This window comes from Mustela lutreola, chromosome 12 (genome assembly GCF_030435805.1).
Source record: "Mustela lutreola isolate mMusLut2 chromosome 12, mMusLut2.pri, whole genome shotgun sequence".
NCBI classification, from domain to species: Eukaryota; Metazoa; Chordata; class Mammalia; order Carnivora; family Mustelidae; genus Mustela; species Mustela lutreola.
In genome coordinates, this window is record NC_081301.1 from 26,781,785 (window position 1) to 26,804,094 (window position 22,310).

Below are 22,310 nucleotides of genomic sequence, written 5' to 3' on the forward strand. Positions count from 1 at the left end.
TTTATTTATTTATTTATTTTTTGATTTATTTTTTTATATGTAACAACATGGATGAATCTTTTTTTAAATTTTTTATTTTTTATAAACATATATTTTTATCCCCAGGGGTTATTTATTTATTTATTTGTCAAAGAGAGAGAGAGAGTAAACAGAGGGAACATCGGACAGAGGGAGAAGCAGGCTCCCTGCTGAGCAAGCAGCCCTATGTGGGACTCCATCCCAGGACTCTGGGATCAGGACCTGAGCTGAAGGAAGATGCCTAACCAACTGAGCCACCGAGGCATCCCTCAGTCTCTTTTAAACTAGAAGAGCATCTTGACATTTTTCACCATGACATTGACGGTGACTGGAATGATTGTCTTTATTCCACAGCCTGGGTCTGTCTGATTGTTTCCTCATGGTGTTATATAGATTGTTTATCCCCTGGACTTCCTGTACACTGTGCACTGAGTCTAAAAGTGAAGTGCATTGAAACGTAAAATGGGGAAAATATTTCACCGTTCACTCCTATCAACTTTGATTGATTAGACATTCTCTTACGTTTAAAAATAAGTTCCATGTGGCAAGGTAGGTGAGATCTGCTTTGTAATCAGAAAGGTTTTACAGCAGGAGACCTTGGGAAAATGACTTAACTTCTTTGAGCCTCAGTCTCCCCATATGTGAAAAGGGAAGTGGTAGACACTCAGTAAATGTTTGCTCCCTTCCCCTAGTTTCTTTGGGATCTCACAAAACGCCACCAGGATAGATATCTCAAGCACATCTGAAGAGCTCACGTTTCCTAAGTAAGACAGCAGCAGCAAGATGGCAATCATTTCTGCGGAGACAGTATCATCATAATGCAATATTAGCTACTGTGATCTTCTATCATTTCCTTCCTGGAGAGTTATGACTGTGGCATTGAGGATTTAAGACCTACAGCCCGAACACTACTTACTACAAATCGCTCACAAAGCTGCTGCAATAAATCTCGTAGAGGAAAGTCATTGCATAAAAAATCCCCTACTCCAGGGAGCTGGCCATTTATTTTCTTAGGAAAGAAGGGCTGTGATGAGAGACACTCCATGCTCCTTTAACTCTATGGAACTGAACCCAACAAAGCATTCATCACAGTAAGTTGAGTGATGGGCCCAATGAGATAAGCTGGGGAAGGAAGTTGGTAGGGAAGTGCCCCCACCCCAGGCCTGCTCAGGGATTTCCCCTCAGCCTGGGGATTAGCTCTGGATGGAACCAACGCCACTGAAGGCACAGTTTCTGAAGACAAACTGTCTTTACCGATAAGAAGCCAGAGTCTAAAATTGGACCCAATCGACTCCACAGATTTATCTGGTCTGCATAGTGTCTTAAAATGTTTTTTATTTAGATCCCAGCACTTAAAATGTGAAAATGTCACAGAGAAAGATAAAATCCAGATTTCTGGCATCTTTGAACAAATTGGCTGATCCAGCCGCAGTGGCTGAGGTTCCTGCACTGCTGCCCCCTGTAGGCAGTGGGTGTAGGTGCGTTATGGAGGCAGCTGCCCCTTCCATCTTATCTGCTTTGCAAGCAATGAGGTTTGCACTCCCCATACTAATCAATTGCCCTGGGGTCCATTTTCTCACCTTCTACTCGCACTGCTGTCCTTGTATCGAAGGGTAGCCCTTAAGTAGAAAATACAGGGAATGCCTGGGTGGCTCAGTCGTTGGGCATCTATCTTGGCTCCCATTATGATCCTGAGTTCCCGGGATCAAGGCCTTCAGTGGGCTCCCTGCTCTGCTGGGAGCCTTCTTCACCTTCTCCCTGTGCCCCTCCACCCTGCTCATGCTCTCTCTCTCCTCTCTCTTTCTCTTTCTCAAATAAATAAATAAAATCTTAAGGAAAAAGGAAAATACTGCTGATTGAGCCTTTTTCAATCATGATCTCCTACACATTCGGGAGGTATTTCTAACATGGTAGGGAGGCAGCCTAGAGTAAAGCAGAGAGCGTAGGCTTTGCTGAAAGGCCGACCGGCTCAGATCCCATCTCTCCCTTAACCTGGGATGTGATGCAACTTGCTAAGTCCTCCTGAAACTTTGCTCAAGTTTGCTCACAGCTAACGTAGTATACTGGGATCTCCCACTTTGGGAGACACCTTGGATGTGCCATCTTTTCCTATAGTCTGTGACTTCACACTCTCTTGGTTCAGTCCCTTTGCTTCATTTTTTCTGTCTTCTTTGAAGACACCCCTTCCTGGAACATTCCATAGATGTCAGAGTTCCTCAGGGTTCTGTCCTTGACATGGCTCTCTGCTGCTCCTACTCTTTACCCTTCCTTCAATCTAATGGTGCTACAGACACATGAATTGATAAGCACATTACAGTACAATATGACTCTGTTTTGCTGCCCCCCCAATGCAGTCTCGAAAGAGACTGTCAAAAATTGTCAGTGCACACTGTAATTTGAGTTGTCATAGTGGGGTATTGGGAAATGATCAATTAGCAATAATTGTGCCTCAGATAAGCCTCACTGGCTACAATACTGCCACTGTGCAAAGCTTGTTTTACTTTTTTTTCCCTCTTCTTTAAAATTTTATTTACTGAAGTAACCTCTATATCCCACATAGGGCTTGAACTCACGATCCCAGATCAAGAGTCACACTCTCTTTCAGCTGAGCCAGCCAGGTACCCTGTTTTGCTTTTTTTCCCATTTATCGTTACATAAACTTTTGCTCTTTGCTGCAGCACATTCTTCAAAAGGAGCATTTGATGGCTGCACCATATTCCATTGTGTGAATAGATGATAATTCACTTAATCATTCCTCTAACATTGGACGGTTAGGTTGTTTTAATTTTGAAAGGTGAGAATGCCAAGAATGTGTTCTTATACGTGGCCTTTTGTTTTGAGATTATTTCTCAGCCTTATTTTATTTTTTCCCCACCACCTCCCTTTTTGCCTTTTGTTCTTCTTTTCCTCTTTCTCCTCTTCGGGGCCCTCATGTTTCCAGCTGTTTAAAGTGTTCTTTTTGGTGTCAGTCTGAAGGAGAGAGCGTGATTCAATAAAGATAATAGCCCTATCTGACAATTTATGTGTCAGAAAAAGCCTACATAAGCCCAGTGTCCATTGGAACTGAGGATCAACAGCTTATGTGTAACTCTTCTCAAGGTGGGCTTAAAAAGATGAATGCCTAGGAGCTTTACAAGTATGTGATATCTGTGTGGGGCAGTATCTGTGAAAGAAGGGATAGGTTTTCTTGACTCATCTGGCAAGTCCTGGCATGGAGTTAGAAAAAACAGCATCTAGAGTAAGGAAGGAAGAAGTCCCCATCTAGCTGAGAGAAAATGTTAATTTGGAAGTGAAAGGGGGAGTGTTGGATCAGTTAAGGAATTTTAAGTGCCCTCTCTGTGATAGGAGTATTGACTAGACAGTGCCATTGGTCCCGGAATGCCTGGTGTCTGAATGGAAATGCACTGATAAAAGTGAGAAATACAAAGTTAGGTTTGATAAGGAAGTGGGAGGTAGCCTCAACCATAGGAAAGCCTACCAAAAAGGAAGCAGTGAGTAACTGGCTTCTTGTGACAGTTCGGCCATTGGTAATTCAGTTGACTAGCGAGATGGCTCTCCTGGAACTCTACCTCTCCTGATGGAGCAACGTTCCACCCAGGGTCACTAGGGTAGATTAATGAAGACAAACAATAATTTTACATGGAGTATTTTTGGAGACTTTATTGTCCATTGTGAAGCCAGCTGGCAGCACAGAAGAAGGCGGTGAAATGTTTCAAGGTCATCTCAAAGTAATAAGCCTTGCACTCACCAAGATTTTATGGGTTAATTCCTTTCTCCTCATTGCAATGTCTTCTCCATTCTCCACCAAATTTAGCATCCCCTTCCTATTGTAGATTAACCAAGAGAGGCAGAAAAAGGAGTTATTTTTCTTGAAAACGCATTTACAGGCTCTTTTTCATCCCAAGAAGTCAGTAAAGAGGTCTGGCCACTCCTGACATCTTGCAACAAATGGTACTACTTAAATGCATATGATTCTTTACCAAATTTGAACAGCAGGACCCCATAAATTTTAAATACCAAGTAAGGAGAAGTAAGGCTTCCTAACTGGTTAACAAAATTGGTTGTTAAAAAAATGTCTCCAGAGAAGAAAGAGCACAGACCTCCTTCGGCTGCTTCTGTTCTTTAAAATTAAATATACAGCATGTCGGGGATGCCTGGGTGGGCTTGGCTCTTGGTTTTGGCTTAGGTCATGATCCCAGGATCATGAAATTGAGCTTAAGGTTCTCTTTTTCCCTCTTGCTCTGCCCACCCCCCCACTCTCTCATGCACACATACATATATACATACAGTGGCAGCATGTTAGAGAAATTAGAAGGAAGGTAGAGTTTATGTTTTCTGTCTTGTAGGCTGGAACAGTACAACTAAGCTCATTTCTGCTTGGGTGTTCTCCTTTTAAGCCTGAGTAAAATCTGTGGGTTTGTTGCAAAGGCAATAGGCAGTCGAGGGAGGATTAAGCCTATTTTTGCAATTAGAAGTCCTATTTTTGCATCCTGAAAAGGTTCTTTTTTTTTTTTCCTTCCAGGATAGCTTGGAAAAGAAAATAAAAAACAGCCTTCAAGGGATGTAGACCACAGAGGAAAAGTTCTAGAGTCAGGAGGGTTTTGTTTTGTTTTAAGACTTGGAAAGATTTCAGTGTGCTGATGAATTGAACAGCACCCCAACTGTCCCATCACAGAGAATGAAACTCTGATCTGAAGTCAGATTGTAGGATCACCCAGGGAATTTTGTAAACCTAGCCAAATCCCCACTCAGTTGCTCCCTTGGGCTCTTCCAAAGCACTCTGCATCATATCCTTTTCTTTTCCTTGGCTGACGTGGCTGTCGCATGGTCACGCTCATTAGCCCATGTTGATGGCTTGAGTGTTATATGCCTGGTTTCCTGGATCACCCCTGCAGCCAGCCATACCCACCGTTGCCTCCTGTCTTTGACTGTGAAAGCAATCCACGGCTGACCTACAGAGCTTTGGGCTCACGAATGGGTGTTTTTGTGAGCTGCTGAGTTTGTGGTACTTTCTTCCACAGCAAAAGAAAATGAATACATGTACCTTCTTCCTCTTTTATTACTCAGAAAAATCCTGTGAGAAGACCCATTACTCAGCTATACCCTCTAGGAAAAGAGGGCATCTCTAGAACCAAGCACCTATACTGCCCTCTGGTGTAGAGCTCTGAGAAAACAGGCGTGTATAAGGGCAACTCCCTTTCTGAAAAGACTGTCATCTTCCCCTGCCCAGTGCCTGGTCCAGAGAGTGATGCCGGGGGCATCCCAGCTCCGCCCAGCAGCCTCCTCCCCGGGACTCCAGGCCCCACAGGTGCTGCTGGACTCCCCATCCAAGCAGAAGTCCCTGGGGGAAAGAGGCCTGGCTGTCTCACTAGCGAACCACCTGCCAAATCCTCTCAGGTGTATTCTAAGTGAAGACCGTCCTCCTTAGGCTTTGCCCTTCTCTGTAAGCGCAGAAAACTCCACCGCACTTTGCACACCAGCCTTCCCTCTTGGTAGACCAGGAACCTCAGCGACTGGAGGGCACTAGAGCTGTCTTTTGGGAACTGCTGAGCATTTAGTCAGCTTTGCACTGGGTAGGGGGAGGGGGAGCTATACCTGGCACTGCTGGCTCTGCTAGAATGTTTCAAGAAGGTGCAAAGGACCTAGTTTCTAGGCAAATTAGAGTGCATTTCCTCCCCAGGTTCACTCAAGTGCATTTTGATAGTCCTTAAGGCAAGGTGGAGGGAACCAGGCGCTTTTGCATTTTAGTTTCATAACAATCTTGTGAGGTGGAAAGCAGTACAATCATTTTATGGAGGACACTTAGAAAGGTTAAATGACTTAGCCAAGGTCACAGTCAATAAGCTGTGGAATTGGCATTCGATGGAATCGTCTTTAAAATTCTGTAGGTGATATTATGATTTATTTTTAGATAAACTTTATTTTGGAACAGTTTTAGATTTATGGAACCATTATGAAGAGAGTACAGAGTTCCCATATACCTCACAGCCAGTTTCTCTGATTATCAATATCATCCATTAATATGGTACATCTGTCACAATTAACAAACCAATATTGATATGTCATTGTTAACTGAAATCCATGCTTTATTCAGATTTCCTCAGTTTTTCCCTAATGTCCTTTTTTTCCATTCTAGGATCCCATCCAGGACACCACATTACATTCAGTAGTTAGGTTTCCTTAAATTCCTCTTGTCTGGGGCAGTTTCTCAGATTCCCCTTATTTTTGATGAGTTTTGAGGCGTACAGATCAGGCATTTTATAGAATATACCTCTGTTAGGAATCGTTTGATGTTTTCTCATGATTAAACAGGGGTTATGTGTTTTTGGAAGGCCATAGGAATTGATTAACATTTTCATTACATTGTATCAAGGGCAAATATTCTCACTGTTGACATTCACCCAGATCACCTGGCTGAGTTAGTGTTTGCCACATTGCTTCATTGTCAAGTTACTCTTTCTTCCTTCTTTTCGTATTGTACTCTTGGGAAGAAAGTCGTGTGTAGTCCACTCTTACAGAGGAGAGGAGATGTTTCTCCTCCTTATGGGTGGGAATTGACATAAATTATTTGGGGTTCTTCTGCACAGGAGGTTTGTGTGACTTCTCACTCATTTACTCAGCCATATATTTAATCAGAATGAACTCATGGGTATTTATTTATATTTGAGTTATTATCCAATACTACTTTATTTTGTTGCACATACTTGAATTTTCATCTACAGTTGTTTATAATACATTGCTTGTGGCCTTGGTTTGGTGCCACGGAGGTAATATTTGGCCAGGACCTAAGGTCCCATAACACTAGAATCCTTTCCTACCTGGTTCTTCCCTTTGAGGCTTCCAAGAGATGCAAATGCCAGAGGACAAGTCCAGGCAGAGGAATTCTCATTGTCCCAGGATGGATCACTGGCCTCTGTCAAAGTATATATTTCAAAAGTTGAAAACATGACTCTTTCCAAAATACAGAATAAACACGTCAAAGATTTTATTTAACTCGTTAATTAATGAGGGAACCAATAAGGGATACTTGTGGGTAATTTTAAGAAGAACTTCAGGATAAGGTCACTGGCAGATACAAAACTGGTTTACTACCCTACAGGGTGATAAAACTACAACCTTTGGGGTGATCTTATCTACTAGTCAGAAATCATTTGCATCTCTATTAGTCACACTTCTACAAGTTAACCTGCAATGTCACTGAGTCCCAGCCTCAATTAATACCAAATGGCAAATTCAGGATGGAAATTTCTCATGAGATATTACATAAATCTTTTTTTTTTTTTAAGATTTTATTTATTTATTTGAGAGAAAGTACAAGCAAGAGAGAGAGCAAGAGTGGGGGGAGGGAGAGGAAGAAACAGACTCCCCTGCTGAGCAGGGAATCGGTTGATTGGGGGGAGGGGGGCGGTGGTGGAGTGCGGGGGTTTATCCCAGGACCCTGGGATCCAGACCTGAGCTGAAGGCAGCCTCTTAACCAACCATCCAGGCACCCTGTAAAATTACATAATTCTTGGATGGGCCTTTTAAACTACGGTTTGGGATGATATGGAAAGGACAGTTTGTGCTCTCTTGAACTTACCATGTTTTGAGTAATTTTTTCTTAACTCATAGCCCAGTGTCATTTCCTGTGGAACTGTGAGAAAGCATTTTGCCAGCCTGCATAGGCCTAGTGGCCTTGCCATAGGCTCCACTCTAGTTCTACTTTAGGAAACAGAAGGTCTGAGTGGGAATGCAGCCCTAGGCCTCTCCCGGGAGACTGAAGATTGCAAAGGGCTTTAGCACTTTAGCTAACTTCCCACTCACACCAAAGCACCGCCTCCTGGCATTTTGGTCCAAGAAATATAAAGCCTGATTCAATGCCTACGGAAGGAATTCAGAACAAGTCTCCTCAAAATGTGCAATTTTGGCATATGGATTATGCTGAGGTGAAGGCAATCAAGACTAGCAGATTCAAGGAATCTCTTGAAGGGCCTCAAAGATCTAGATAATGGAGCTGGTCCAGGAAGAGAACTATTACTAGAGACAACTAGGGAAGCATATGGACTAGGTGTGGTTAACTGCAGGGCAGTGAGGGTAGAGTGGGGGTGGGGGAGGCTGCAGGGCCTAGAGGTTAAAATTCTCTCTGTGTCCCATTGTTTCTGCAGGGCAAGGCAAATATTTGTTTACCAAACATTTGCTCTTTTCATTATCCTGTGAGTTGTCTTCCTCTCCTTTGAAGTTCTAGAGATTTCTTTTAGCTCAGAATGGCATATAAACCTCCGTGGCCTGGGGCACCTACAATCTCAGGGTCCTGGGATAGAGCCCCACATGGGCTCTGCTCAGCAGGGAGCCTGCTTCCCCCCCCCCCCTTCTCTCTGCCTGTCTCTCTGCCTACTTGTGACCTCTGTCTCTCTCTGTCAAATAAATAAATAAGTAAATCTTAAAAAAACCAAAAAACAAAAAACCTCCACGGCCTGATTGCCTGTGGGTGTCATATTCTTAAGGGCCTCATTTGTATGTATGCTTTTACCCTATTAATATGTGCTGTGTTATCTTGATTATTATTAGACTGGCCAAAGAACTGGCCAAAGAACTGAGAAGGATAGAGAAAAATTTTTTCCTCTCAAGAAGGTCAACACCCTAATCTTTGATAGTGAGAGCATTATGAGGCTTGACAGAATGGACAGACCTTGTTTTCTCTCTAAAAAGTTAGATACCCTACATGGATTCCAATTTTAACGGTACCTAATAGTAGTAATTTTTATTTAATGTCCTTCAACTGAGCGGTGAGGTGGGACTATATATTTGTATAGCTTTGCATTCTTCACGGCATATGCCTTAGATCTGGCATATTGCAGGCAGCTTGTAAAGGCAGCTGCGTGAATGAGGGGGTATTAGGACTTGGGGGTTTCGGTGAAAACGTGATTATTCAGGAGAAAGTGTTTTGAGAAGCCTATACCAATGACTTGCTATTTGTGAGGCCATGCTGTGAGGGGATGTCTTGAGGACACAGTATTCCGGAAGAAGCTTCCAAAAGCACAAGAAAGCCTTTTATTTTTCATAATGGGACCCAGATGGCAATACCAAATAATAATAATTATGATACTTTTTTTTTTTTTTAAGAGTCCAGGCCTGTCAACATCTGGCTTTGGATTATAAATTGGCTCACTATAAGGAAAAAAATATTTATTGAAACATAGCAATGATCAATGACTCAATATAAGCCTGTTGTAAAACTCAGGCAGTTATTTGTACATGTGGTATTTGGTGCGTAGCTTCGCAATAGGGATAATTGTGTTCCAAGATGAGCAGCAGGGACAGGAAATTGGACTTTGGGGTCCTGGTCTGATCATCTGGAATGTAGGGCTAATTGGGATGCCTCCTTTGGAGGTTTGCTTCATTAAGGTTTGGTTGAGAGCTCAGAAAGCTTTGAATCAAAGTCTCCTCAGCACTGTGCTTAGCCTTATTATTTAAGTGAAAACCTCAAAGTGTTTAGGCCATTTTACTTGTTTTTCAAGCCTCTCTGTTTTTCTGTGACATTAAGGCTTTCCTAGGAATTTGCCTAGATTTAGCTCACTGTGCCTTTACTCTCATCTTCAAAAACATCTTAAATATTAGTTAGCATAGAATATACTGAAAGATTCAGATACTTCCATGGTCACAAATGATAAAAGAGAATGCACCAGAAGATCAGCTGGAGAGGTGCTTGCTACACAAACAGCCTGGTGGAAAGAACACAGGCTCTAGTGCCAGATGGCTCTAATGTAGAATCAGGAGCTTCAAATACAGAAGATATATGTGACCTTAGACATCTTTTAGTATTACTGGGTTTCTGTTTCCTCATCAAGAAGAATGGCAATGCTACCTTCTTTATAATATGGCTTTAAGAATTAGAAATTATATTTGTATAGTTGCTGGAGCATAGCAGATACTTAATAAATAATAACAATTATTACCATCCCTCTTCAAACACCAACAACAGTAAGAAACCTGGTGGGGAGATGTGGAAGCTTGGAAATCCTTTCCCTCAGGGTGTCCTGAGCTGGGAACATGGACAGTAGAGATCTCTGATTATAAACATGCTGGGAACATCAGTAGGCAGCTTTGAACTCTTCATTTCCCTTGAACATAACCAGCATCCACCATATAATAAATATGCCTAGTATGTTCAAAGCTGAAAAGAAAGCAGAGAGTGGAATAAGTGAGACCTAGACACATGGAACCAAAATAAATAAGATTCATTACTTTCAGCTTATGGACAGATTATCCCAGCTCCTAAGCCAGGAGTTGAAGTTTAAAGAAATAATTATAGAGTAGTGGTTAGGAGCTCAGACGCTGGAGTGAGACTGCCAGACACTCTCTAAATGTGCTTCAGCTTCATGACTCGAAAAGTGGGAAACTGTCAGGATAGGATAGGTTATGCTGCAGTAACAAAGGACTCCCCCAGATCTCAATGGCAGACAACAACAAATGTTTCCTTCTTATACCCACTGTGTGTCCTTCATGAGTTGACTATGGCTGTGCTCCATGCCGTCTTATTTTCAGACCCAGGCTGACAGAGCTGACACTCTTTGGGCACTGCCAGCCATCATGACAGTGAGAAGAGAACATGGCAAAATACGCACTGGCCTTTGAAGTTTCTTTGTAGAACTGACACATGGCACTTCTCCCCTTATTTCATTGGCTAAAGAAAATTATATAGTCACTCCTTAGTCCACCAGGACTTGGGGGGATGCCTAAATCTGCTATGGGTAGGAGCACTGCAGGAAGGTAAACTAAAATATTTAGTGAACAGAAATCTAATTTACCACAGGTGAAGACAATAATGAAAGTTCCTACCTCATGGGTTGCCCTGGCAACTAAATCAGTTAATTTTACACACAGAGCACTTAGAAAAGTGAGTGGCACCCATTAAGCACAATACGTGTTTGTTATTTTATTGCTGAACATCATCTAGTGGGGTAGTGACAGCTGAAATAGATCCCACGTGTTGTAATTGAAAGGAAGAAAAAAATTGTACTGAGAGCCTTGAATCCACAACTAAGGACCAAACACATGTAAAAACCAATGTAAAGCAGTTTCCTTTTTCTTTTCTTTTCTTTTTTTTTTTTTTTTTTGGCTTAAACATCAGAAATTTATTTTCTCACAGTTCTGGACAATGAAAGCCCAAGATTAAGTTGTCAGTAGGATTGGTTTCTGGTGAGACTTTTCATCCTGACTGCCCTTTCCTCTGTCTGTACACACCCCTGGTGCCTCTTCTCTTCCTAGGCAGACCCAGTCCTATTGAATCAGGAAAGCAGGTTTCTTTTTCTTTCTTTCTTAGATTTTATTTTTAAGTAATTCTCTACACCCCACATGGGGCTTGAACTCAAAACTCTGAGATCAAGAGTTGCATACTCTACTGATTGAGTCAGCGCGGCGGCAAGACGGGTCTAAAAAGAAAGAGAGCTTAGGGAGAAGGGACAAAGGGAAAGGTGAAGAAGGAGAGAGAAAGAAGTAAATGAGAGAAAGAGGGAGAGATGTGGAGGGGAGACACACCAACGCACGAAAGCCAAAGGACAGAAAACTTCAGGGAGACAGGGAGATGCAATAATTCATGAAACGTGCTGTGCAGTGATGACCGTCTTGGTCAAACTTGTTCTCTCCAGGCTAATGTCATGCTTGTGGGCTTGTTATAGCTTTCACAAAAACGCAGATTTCCTTCAGCAGCTAAGACCCTTCCATCGTCCTTTCTTTGTTCTCATCAGTCTTGAGTCTGCAGTTGGTGGGATAGTTGGAACACATACTGAGGAAGGAAATTTCCTCTGGGTTCCAGCCTTAAATGATGAGAGCATTCCTGACTCAGAAATACTCAGGGCTGGGCTGAAATCTAGGTGAAAGCTAGGCTCAGCTAGAGGCTGGAACACTCTATTCCCCAGACTCCCACCTGTGACACAGAGCGAAGTGGCAGAAGGTAAGGATATCCAGGTCTAGGGCAGAAGACTGTCCCTGAGTCCACCAAGAAAAATAAAAGCTAACCTTCAAGTTGTACGAACTATGGCCCAACACTAGGAGGTGTTCACATCTAACTCTTCATGTTCATAACTATGCTGTGTGATCATCACCTCCATTTTACAGGTGGGGAAACTGAGACACAGAGTAAAGTAACTTGCTCTTCCCTGGGCTCATAGTTAAACATCTGAGATGACTTTGAATCCAGGCAGTTTGCTCCAGAGTCCATATTTCTTGATGACCATAATCCAACATCTGTCTTTCTAATGGCTGCTTGGGGGACTACTTTAATTTTCTGTGTGTGTGTGTGTGTGTGTGTGTGTGGCCTAATAAATCACGTATGTACAAAGTGTAGAACTTAGTCTGAGGGACTCATTTTATTTTGCCTCCCAATAGTAAAGATTCTTTGCTTATAAAATAACAGATTTGTTGTATTTAGAAAGTTGCTGTCAATTGTCAGGAGTACATTGGCTGCATTCTACATGAATTTTTCTCCAGAAATGTTACCAGCACAAACATTAAGAGCTTCCCTATAGCCTATCTGGGGAATGTTGGTTGACTTCAATAAAAGGTGCCCTGTTGGGAGGTGTCTCCCTAGAGCCCTTGCACATAAAACATCTTCTCATGTCCTCCAAGGTGTCAGTCTCCACATTGATCACCCACTTTGGGCTCCTACCAGCAACTTGCCTCCCCCTTGACTATCATCAGCTGTTGCAGGCTAATTTTCTTGCTGAGTCAATCAGTCCTAATTGCCTGTCTCCACCTCCAGCTGTGTCTCTTCCTTACAAGAGGAAAAAACTCTGTCTCGGGGCTTGGTGCCCACCCATGAGGCCCTTAGATCAGATGTCCAAGGTGGCAGTGCAGGCCACCTAGCCTCTCCTAGCAACCTGCTCTCCTACCCTCACTTTGTGTCTTCTTCTCATAGCTGGCCAGGTCCTCGTCCTCCACGTGTCCTTCCAGACTTGTCCATCCTTCCTGCACTGCCACCTGCCCTGGGAGGCTGACCTGTTTGGACCATAAGAGGGCTCCACAGTGGGTGAGAAGCCTGAGCAGGAGACCTGGTTGAGATCCTCCCTGTGGCTTCTCCTCAGGTGCTTTCAGATGAAGGCCAGAGGTCTTCTAAAGAGGACCCTATTCTCACGACATTTCAGAGTTTGGCTATGCACTCCCTTGGTTGACATTAGGGGGTGTGATAGATTAGATTATTGACTTCAGTTCTTTGTCCCTCCTTGTATCCACTCTCTTTGCTTGCATGTGACTTTGTAACTACTTCCATGAAAGGAGGGGTCTATTGTCCCTTGCCCTTTGGCTTGGCTCTGTGACTTGCTTTGGTGGTGGATGAGTGGAACCAGTTGTTGTTACCATCTCCCAGCGGGGGCTTTCAGAAGCATCATGCGTTTCTGCATGCTTTCTTTGTGTCTCTGCCATTACCATAAGAAGAGCTTCCCCTGGGCATTGCTGCCTCTTCAGTCTGGGCCCTAGAATGAACTTATGTGAAACAGACCAGATCTTGATCTGCAAAGAGAAGGCAAGCCCAGCTGGACCCCAGCTTAAAGCAGAGACCCTGCTGAGCCAGCTGACCTGGCTTACCCCCCACCACCTGCCCCCCACGAGAAATACATGCTTCTAGCTGCATTGTGATAAAGGCTGGTCACGCCCCACTGTTACTAGCACCAGGGTTACTGCACCATTCCTTGTGCCTCCCGACACCATGCTCTTACACTGTAAATACTCCCTTTATTAAACCCTTGGGGGAACCATCCTAATTTGAGTGTCATCTGTTTCCCGTAGTGACATTGAATGAATGATACAGGCACAGGGCCCATTTCTTCCCTCTCACTCTATCACATTGCCAGCAAAGCTCAAAGTGTGACATTAGATGCCAGCTGCCCCCTCTTCTTTGTTTCCTGCTTGCTACTCAATATTCAGCAGAAACTCTGGTCTTACAAGCCACTAATGACATTTCATTTTATTCTTTTTACATGTTAATTTGTTTTGAAATTTTCAACATTTTATTTGGAAAAAAAATTTCAAACATATATACAAACAGAGCTATCATAATGAACACCCATGGACCTGTGGCTCAGCTTTGACAATGATCAACATTTTGCCAGTCTTATTTCCTCTCCTGCTTTGTTTTGTTTTGTTTTTTTTCTTCTAAATCTAATGACTTTTCAGTTTTCGGGGGGAATCCAGAGGTCCTGTCTTAGCTCTAGTCTGCTGTGGTCATTCCCAAGTATTTGCTACTGTGGCTCAGCCTTTCCCTGCCTTTGCTGTCTCCGAGTCTCCTTTTTCTCCTATGACTGTTCTCTGTTTTCTGTTTTCCAATGTCAGTGCTTCTTTTTCCCCTGCTTTTTAGAAAGATCTATTTATTTATTTTGAGAGAGACAGAGTGTTGGGGAGAAGGGCAGAGGGGGAGAGTCTTAGGCAGACTCCACACTGAGGGCAGAGCCTGACCCAGGACTTGAGGTCACTACCCTGAAATCATGACCTGAGATCACAACCTAAGCAGAAACTAGGAGTCAGCTGCTGAACCAACTGGGCCCCCCAGGAGTCCCCTGAATGTCATTGTTCCTGAGGGCTTTGTCCTTCACCCATTTTCCCTCCAGGTTCTCTTCTTGAGATGTCTCGCTGTGGTTTAATCTGAGAGCCTGCTCCATCCCTGGACCATACTCTCTGTCTGTGAAGCCCCTTCACTTGGATGTCTGTATGTACTTCACACTGAACATGTCCAGCTGAAACCAAACTCACTGCCTTCTCTTTGAACCTTCTCTTTCTTCACCTCTTCTCCTGGGTTTCCTCTCAGTTCAGGAGTTCCCCAGTGCCCAGTCACATGACTAGGTATGTTCTACCTCTCTGACCCAGATCGGACTATTCCATTTCTGAATGGTCTTTGCCATTCTTCTCTTGTTTCCTTCTCCACCTCCCTGGTTCAGGCCCTCATCATCTCTCAGCTGGGATATTGTGGTGTTCTCTCTCACTAGTCTTTTCTCTGTCATTCCTCTCCTCAGCATTAGCATCATTTCCCTAAATCATACACGTAATCAAGCTAACCTGACCCACCTTACAAATCTTCTATGGTTCCATTCTAAATGTATTCTGAACATTTTGGTATGATAATGAAGTCTCTTTACCATCTTGCCTTCTAATCTCACCTCCTTTACCCTGTCCTCCAAATATATGGCCCTGTTTATTTCCCCTATAATATACCACATGATTTTGGGTAGTCTTTGCTTATGCTTTTCACTGCTTTATTTTTTAAGGTTAAAAAAAAAATGGGATTCTCGTTCTCAAATGCTCATTTCAAAGTGCCCCTTCCACAGCCCTTTTGAGATTCTTTTTGGCATCTGAATTTGTTGTTCCTGCCAAAGGAAATAGTCAACATGGTATTTAATTTTTTGAGCAGTCTCATTAGAGTTTCTCTTTTCAAAAGGGGCCCATTTGCCATGGCAATGAGTATTAGCTCCATAGAAATAGTATCAGTGAAAAGTTTCTGACTCTTCTGTAGGACTTTGAGTGCCCCCAAGGCAGGAATGGTGTGTTACTCATCTGTTTATATGTCCCCAGTGCCTGGCATATAGGACATACTCCGTAAGTATTTGTTTGAATTGCATCTAAATTAGCGCTGGGACCAGGAAGGAAGATCTGGAGAGGGCACAAATGTTGTCAGCCAATTGCAGAGAAAGCTGCCAAACATATAATCTATGAGCTGAGAAGCTGGGGTCATCGCATTCCCTGCAGCGAGGGCCTCCAAGCCTGTCAGATGTCAGTTGCATTTGCAAAGCTAGGAGTTCAGGTGGAAGGTTGGATTTTTCTTCATTAAACTTGTCATTCCCCAAGGTGGGGCTCTGACAGGAACCCAGTGAGATGTCAAGCTGAGACAGCTGTTGCCAAACCTGGTGGAGGCATTTCAGACAGCCGGGGACACAGCTGTTGCCTCAAACTTCGTGGGCAACATCCTTCTCTTCTTTAAGGAGGTCAAAATACTTAACAATAAATAGCAAGAGTGAGGCAGTCATGGTGTGATGATAGATTACATGGATTACATGGATTTGAGTCTCAACTCTGGTTCTTGTTAGCTGTGTGGCTTTGAGCAAGTTATGTAACCCCTCGGAGCCTCATATTCCTCATTCATAGTACTGGTTGCTGTGAAGACTGAATAAGGTAATGTAGTATACAGAAATGTTTTGTAAACTGTAGATCACTATTTAAATATTAGGTAAAATTAGGTTATATTAAAATTGTGTTTAGTCTTCATGACATACACATGTTAAGTATAGAATGGTCACGTTGATACATATTTGCTCACTCTCTCTGGTATGTCCACCTCTGAACAGTGATAGATGTAGATAGAGGTTTATAGAAGTCAGTTTCCTTATAGAAGTTACAGTCTAGTTGGGAGATGAGACCAATTTGTTCCCTTCTCCCCATGTTTCTATAGAGAAGAAGAAATTTCTACTCTACAACCAAGGTAGGACATTTCCATTTCTCTTTTGCTTCTTCCTAAGAGAGGAGGAGTAATTTATATGATCAATGAGTTGGGCAAAGGGACTGAGCATGATGTCTCAGCATGTTTTTTTCTTTTCTCTTCCTGAATTAGTAGATACTGGGAATGCATGCTTTATTCTTTGTCACAAATTAAGCCTTTCGATGGCATGGGGTCAGGGGAAAGCTGTGGTTGTCCAGCTCACTCTGTGACTGGCTGGGTTAAGGTTAAGTTCTGGGGGAGAGTATTAGGAGGTGAGGTATATCTTGGCATTTAACACCGGCTCCTCTTCTTGATCCCATCCTAAGGTAGATTCCTTCCTTACAACCTTCAACATCTAAATCTCCTCACATTTTGGAGGAAGCACCTGCCACTTACCCATAGGACTTAAACATAACTCAAGGATCAAACTACCTCTCCAATTTTAGATTATTTAAATTAGATTAAATTTAGATTAAATTAGATGATTAAATGCAGAATTACTTAGGAATTCTGCAAGTCTCTCCGGGTAGTCTTGCCCCACCAAGTTCTCCAGAACAGTTCAGAATGCACTCCTCATCTGATTCACTTATATGTGTCCCATCAACGTGAGTTGTTAATGTGCTTCTTTATCTTTGGCTTTGAGCTCTGGTAGGCATGGTGTTCTTTTTGTTTATCTTACTTGAGGCTTGTTGAGATTCTTGGATCTGTGACTTAATGTTGTTCACCAAGTCTGGGAAATTTTTAGCCATTATTTTCCAATATTTTTTCTTCCTGGTAACAGTCAAGGTTCCACCAGAGAAACAGACCAGTAAGGTCTATAGTAGGAGATGTGGCCAGGAGGATATGTATGTTTATGTATGTGTAAAAGCATTTGTTCCAAGGAATTGGCTCACATGATTCTAAGGACTGGCTAGGCCAATCTGAAATCTGCAGGATAAGCTGCAAGGAAAGGCAGGCTGGAAAGTCTGGGAGAGAAACTGATGTGGTCCACAAACAGAAAGTCCTTTTCCTTGGAGAAATCTCAGTCCTGTTCTTTTCTTTTCTTTTCTTTTTTAAAAGATTGTATTTATTTATTTGACAGAGAAAGAGAGAGAGATCACGAGTAGGCAGTGCAGCAGGCACAGAGTGGGTGGGGGAAGCAGGTTCCCTGCTGAGCAGAGAGCCGGATGTGGAGCTTGATCCCAGGACCCTGAGATCATGACTTGAGTCGAAGGCAGAGGCTTTAACCCACTGAGCCACCCTGATACCACGAAACCTTTTTCTTCTAATCTTTAATTTTTAAAAGTAATCTCACCATGGGGTGAGATTGGGGTCAACTCACGACCCTGAGATCAACGTGCGTGTGCTTTACCAGCTGAGCCAGCTGAGGAGTCCCTCAGCTCTGTTCTTTTTTTTTTTTTCCTCAGCTCTGTTCTTAAGGCCTTTCAACAGACTGGATAAAAGTCATCCAGATTTTATAGGATAATCTCCTTTATATAAAGTCAACTGATTATATATATTAATTACATCTAAAAATACATTTGCAGCAACACTAGATTAGTGTATGGTTGAATAATGGTACAATTTTTAATAGTATAATATTATTTCCATTAATACTACCCTATTTATATCTTTAAAAATCATCATACAAATAAAACCCCACATACAAATGCATGTGCCATTTAGAGACTGAAATGAATACTCGTGTACTCACTATCCAGTTGAAGAAACAGAATATGAGTCATTTGAAGACCTGTGAGCCTTGTTTCATTTGTGCCCCCCTCCCCACTCTATGTAAAGTTTAAAATATGAAAAACAATACTATATATTGTTATGCATACAGTGATAAACACCAAATTGAATGCAATGATTACCTCTGAGAAGGAAAAAAAAGATAGGATGCACAGGGTTACATACTGTATTTGTGAGATTTCATTTCATTCAAATGGGCCACATGTTTTAAGATCTGATTAGGTGTTTGCTATATTATTCGCAACACGAAGGCAAAAACTGCACAATGGGCTTAGTGCACAGGTGCTGGGGCCAAATTGGATCAGATTAGACTTTGGCTCCATGACCTATTAATTGTAGAAATTACCCAAGTTAGTTTGCTTCTCTGCAACTCAGTTTTTCTCATCTAAAAAATAGAGATCATAATAATACTTTATAGTATTGCTGTGAGGATTGCATTAATTAGTTTATGGAAAGCACTGGAGCAATGTTTGTTTATTATTACATTAGTAAATTTTATATATATCATGATTTTTTCTTAAGAAACTGCAACAATGGGGTGCCTGGATGGCTCAGTGGGTTAAGCCTCTGCCTTTGGCTCAGGGTCCTGGAATCGAGCCCCATATCGGGCTCTCTGCTCAGCAGGGAGCCTACTTCCGCCTCTCTCTCTGCCCGCCTCTCTGCCTACTTGTGTTTTCTCTCTCTCCCTCTCTCTCTCTTTGATCTCTGTCAAACAAATAAATAATAATAAAATAAATAAATAAATAAATAAAAATAAATAAAATCTTTAAAAAAAAAAGAAACTGTAACAATCCTCCTTCCATTATAGGGTCACAAGAGTATGTTTGAAGCTCATGAGGTACATGTGTTTCATAATTCAGAATTTTTGGTTGTTTTTTATGCAACATCACTGGTGGGGTTTGGGACAACACCCCCTAATCAAACCCATTATTTCTGCAATGACAATTAGGAATATTTACGAAGTAAGTCAAATAAAGACTAAAAAGATTCGTGTCATTTCAGGTCAAGTTTTACCACCAGATGAGTTTGCTGCAAACCTTCCAAAACCTCTCAGTTTTCAGAATGGTTTTGGAATCTGGGAAAGTATATAAAAGATCGTACACCTGTACTATAATGCACCCACCTTATGAATACTAGCTTGTCTTTAAAAAGAATGAGGCAGATCTATACATATTGAAATGGAAAGTGAGGGACATTAAGTGATAATACCATATGTGTTGTAGCATTTGGCTAAACAATACATATTATGATTCCTGTTACATTTATAAAAAGAGACTTCTGCATTTTCATACATATATAGGTGCACTGAAAGAGAATGGAAGGATACTTGTCTAACTGGTGAGAGTGGTCACCTCTGGAGAGGGGAATAGAGGAGGCCAAAGGGGGAGCTTTCTCGGTTTTCTGTATATACTTTCAAATTTTTAGTCTTTTATGAGGAGTAGTCATCGATATTTGGGTAATAAAAATGGAAAAACTGGTTGGAAAAATAAATGGAGGCAGTATTGTGAAGACCTGAGAAGTTCGTGTTTAAATCAGTAAGTGAAGGAGCTGTGGACGGTTTTTAAAATTTACTTATTTCTTTTTAATAATCTCTACACCCAATGCGGGGCTCAAACTCATGACTCCGAGATCAAGAACTCCATGCTCCTCTGACTGAGCCAGCCGGGTGCCCCAGTTCGTGAGCAGAGTAGTAAGGCTCAGAAGAGAAGTTGGAGCGATGAGGTTTGGGTTTAAGTACGGAAAGGAGATCCATTCCAGGATTAGTCTGTGAACATCTCCCCTTGAGTTCCAGCCTCAGGATCAAAAGAGTAACACTTTGGATTCCTGGCCCCCATGTTTGCAGCTCATGAAGAACTCCAGAGATGACCTGTAGTAACAACAGAAATGAACCCGAAGGGCTTCTTAACCCCCAGCAGAGACCATAATGTTCTGTGTCACAGAAGGCAGGGCAAGAGAGAATGTCATTAAGGAACTGACCAACAGGGTTAAGTAGTGCTTTCGTTTTTGCCTCTATCCAATTTATTCTTCAAACAACAGCCAGAGCAATCTTTTAAAGGCACAGACCTGGTTCTGTTGCAACTTCAGTGGTTTCCCTAGGCTTTAAGGGGAGCTGCTGAGGAAGGGACCTCAGTTTCTTTCTGGTTGTAAGCCTAGAGCTCCCTGAAGTTATATTTCTCTTTCCTTCCCCTGCTTTGAGAAGCCAGCTCAAGAAAGAGATGCTGACAAAGCAGAAAGCAGCAGAGATGAAAAACAGAGAAGAGAGAGGACTAACAGTATTTAAGTCTCTCAATTCAGGCTCACTTTGAGGCCTGGTATGCCATAGTTCTTTTTGAATTCAGTCATAGTGTTTTTGCCCATCTAGGTTGAGTTAGATTCCTGTCTCTTGGAGCCCAACGAATCAATGCTGAGTTATATACTCCTCTTCAGTGGTGCATTCCCTAGAACATTTAACTGGAGCTCAAATTTTATCTGTGTTAGCAGCACATTTGAATTGTTCTGGGGAGGTTTATGAGGCTTTATGGGATCTGGAGTCTCTAGTTTCGCCTTATACAAACAAAAAATGCTAGATAGCTAACGGGTGAAGTACTGGGAGGTAACTCAAGGAGTCATTACATTTATACCTGGAGATACATCTGGTCATTGTGGCAGTTATTAGGGCTGCTTACCATTATTTCGGTTCCCCTTTCACTCAGTTCAGTGAATTGAATGTAGCCATGTGCAGTGTTTTTTAAAGCTTTTATTTTTGAGTAATTTCTACACGGGACATGGGGCTTGAACTCACAACCCTGAAGTCCAGAGTCACATGTTCTACTGCCTAAGCCAGCCTGGCACGCCTCTGTGTGATTTGTTTTGATGAATGGAAGGCAAGTGGAAGTGACATGTGCCACTTCTGGACAGAATCTTCAAGAGGTTATGTGTGATTTACATGTTCTCCTTCTCCTATTCTGGAGATGTTTGTGGAAGCTCACCTTGAAATCATCTGAGTGCTTCTGATAGGTTGAATCCCCCTGGCAGCCCACTTTGGTCCTGTGGATGAGAAATAAATGTTTAAGTCACTGAAACTTTGGGGTTGTTACCACCATAAAACCTGTCCTATCCTGATTAATAATTTAAACAATTATTTTAACAATTTTAATATAATATAATTTTAATATAATAATTTTTTAACAATTTAAAAAATTGAGTATCATAAATTCTGGAAAACTTTAAATTTGTACTTGAGAATCTGTAATGAACATAATTATGGAGACAGTGGAACTAAAGATTTCAACGGAGGTATAGGAGAAATGGTTCCTCCAACTAACTACATTAAATTTTGTAGACTTTTGAACTTGAACTTGAACTCAAGCCCTGAGATCAAGAGTCACATGCACTAATGACTGAGCCAGCCAGGCAGCCTATTGTTTGGGTTTCTATTTGTCAGAGAGAATGAGCACAGGCAGAGGCAGACGGAGAAGCAGGTTCCCTGCTGAGCAAGGAGCCCGGTGTGGGACTCCATCCCAGGACGCTGGGATCCTGACCTGAGCAGTAGGCAGCTGCTCAACCAACTGAGCCACCCAGGCATCCCTTGTTTGGGTTTCTAAACAGAATTTTATAGGTAGAGCAAATGGGCTTTAAGCATATTTACTGTATTATTTATCATAAGTAAGCTATACAGTAATTTCCAATGAATTTGGGGTGAATTATACTCACCCAGCTTAAAGGACAGAGGCTTGCAGTCATATCCTAGCTTACAGTGCATTTATGGCTCTTTATGTGTGTATGTAAAACATCACTGTATAAGGGCACCTTACGATAATTAAAATCTGTCTTTTTTGCAATTGTACTAATTCTAGTTGGGATTATTCAATTTCCCCAAAATTGGTATATAGGTTTTATTATTCATCTTATTTATAGTTGCTTGTTATAGGAGAAAAAATGTATATTTAAACAATATGTTCGTGCCAGGATGTTGGGATCACCTAGGTCCACCTGAACAACTTCCTGATGCTTATGAGCAGATGTTAACAACATGTCACAAGATGCCAAGATCCCACAAGAAGATGAGACTCAGAATGTAGTGGCTCCAGCTTGAAAGCGAAGTTCAACTTTGCTGGTGATTCATTGTGTGCCTGTGCCTATG

General features: G+C 42.1%; 1 non-coding gene across 1 annotated transcript; it reads right to left on the minus strand.

Annotated features, from left to right (window-relative positions):
• Positions 1 to 2,372: 2,372 nt before the first annotated feature.
• Positions 2,373 to 2,511, minus strand: LOC131813419 (U4 spliceosomal RNA). The gene has a single exon (XR_009346812.1). It is a non-coding gene; the product is annotated as a U4 spliceosomal RNA (small nuclear RNA).
• Between the last annotated feature and the right edge of the window lie 19,799 nt (positions 2,512 to 22,310).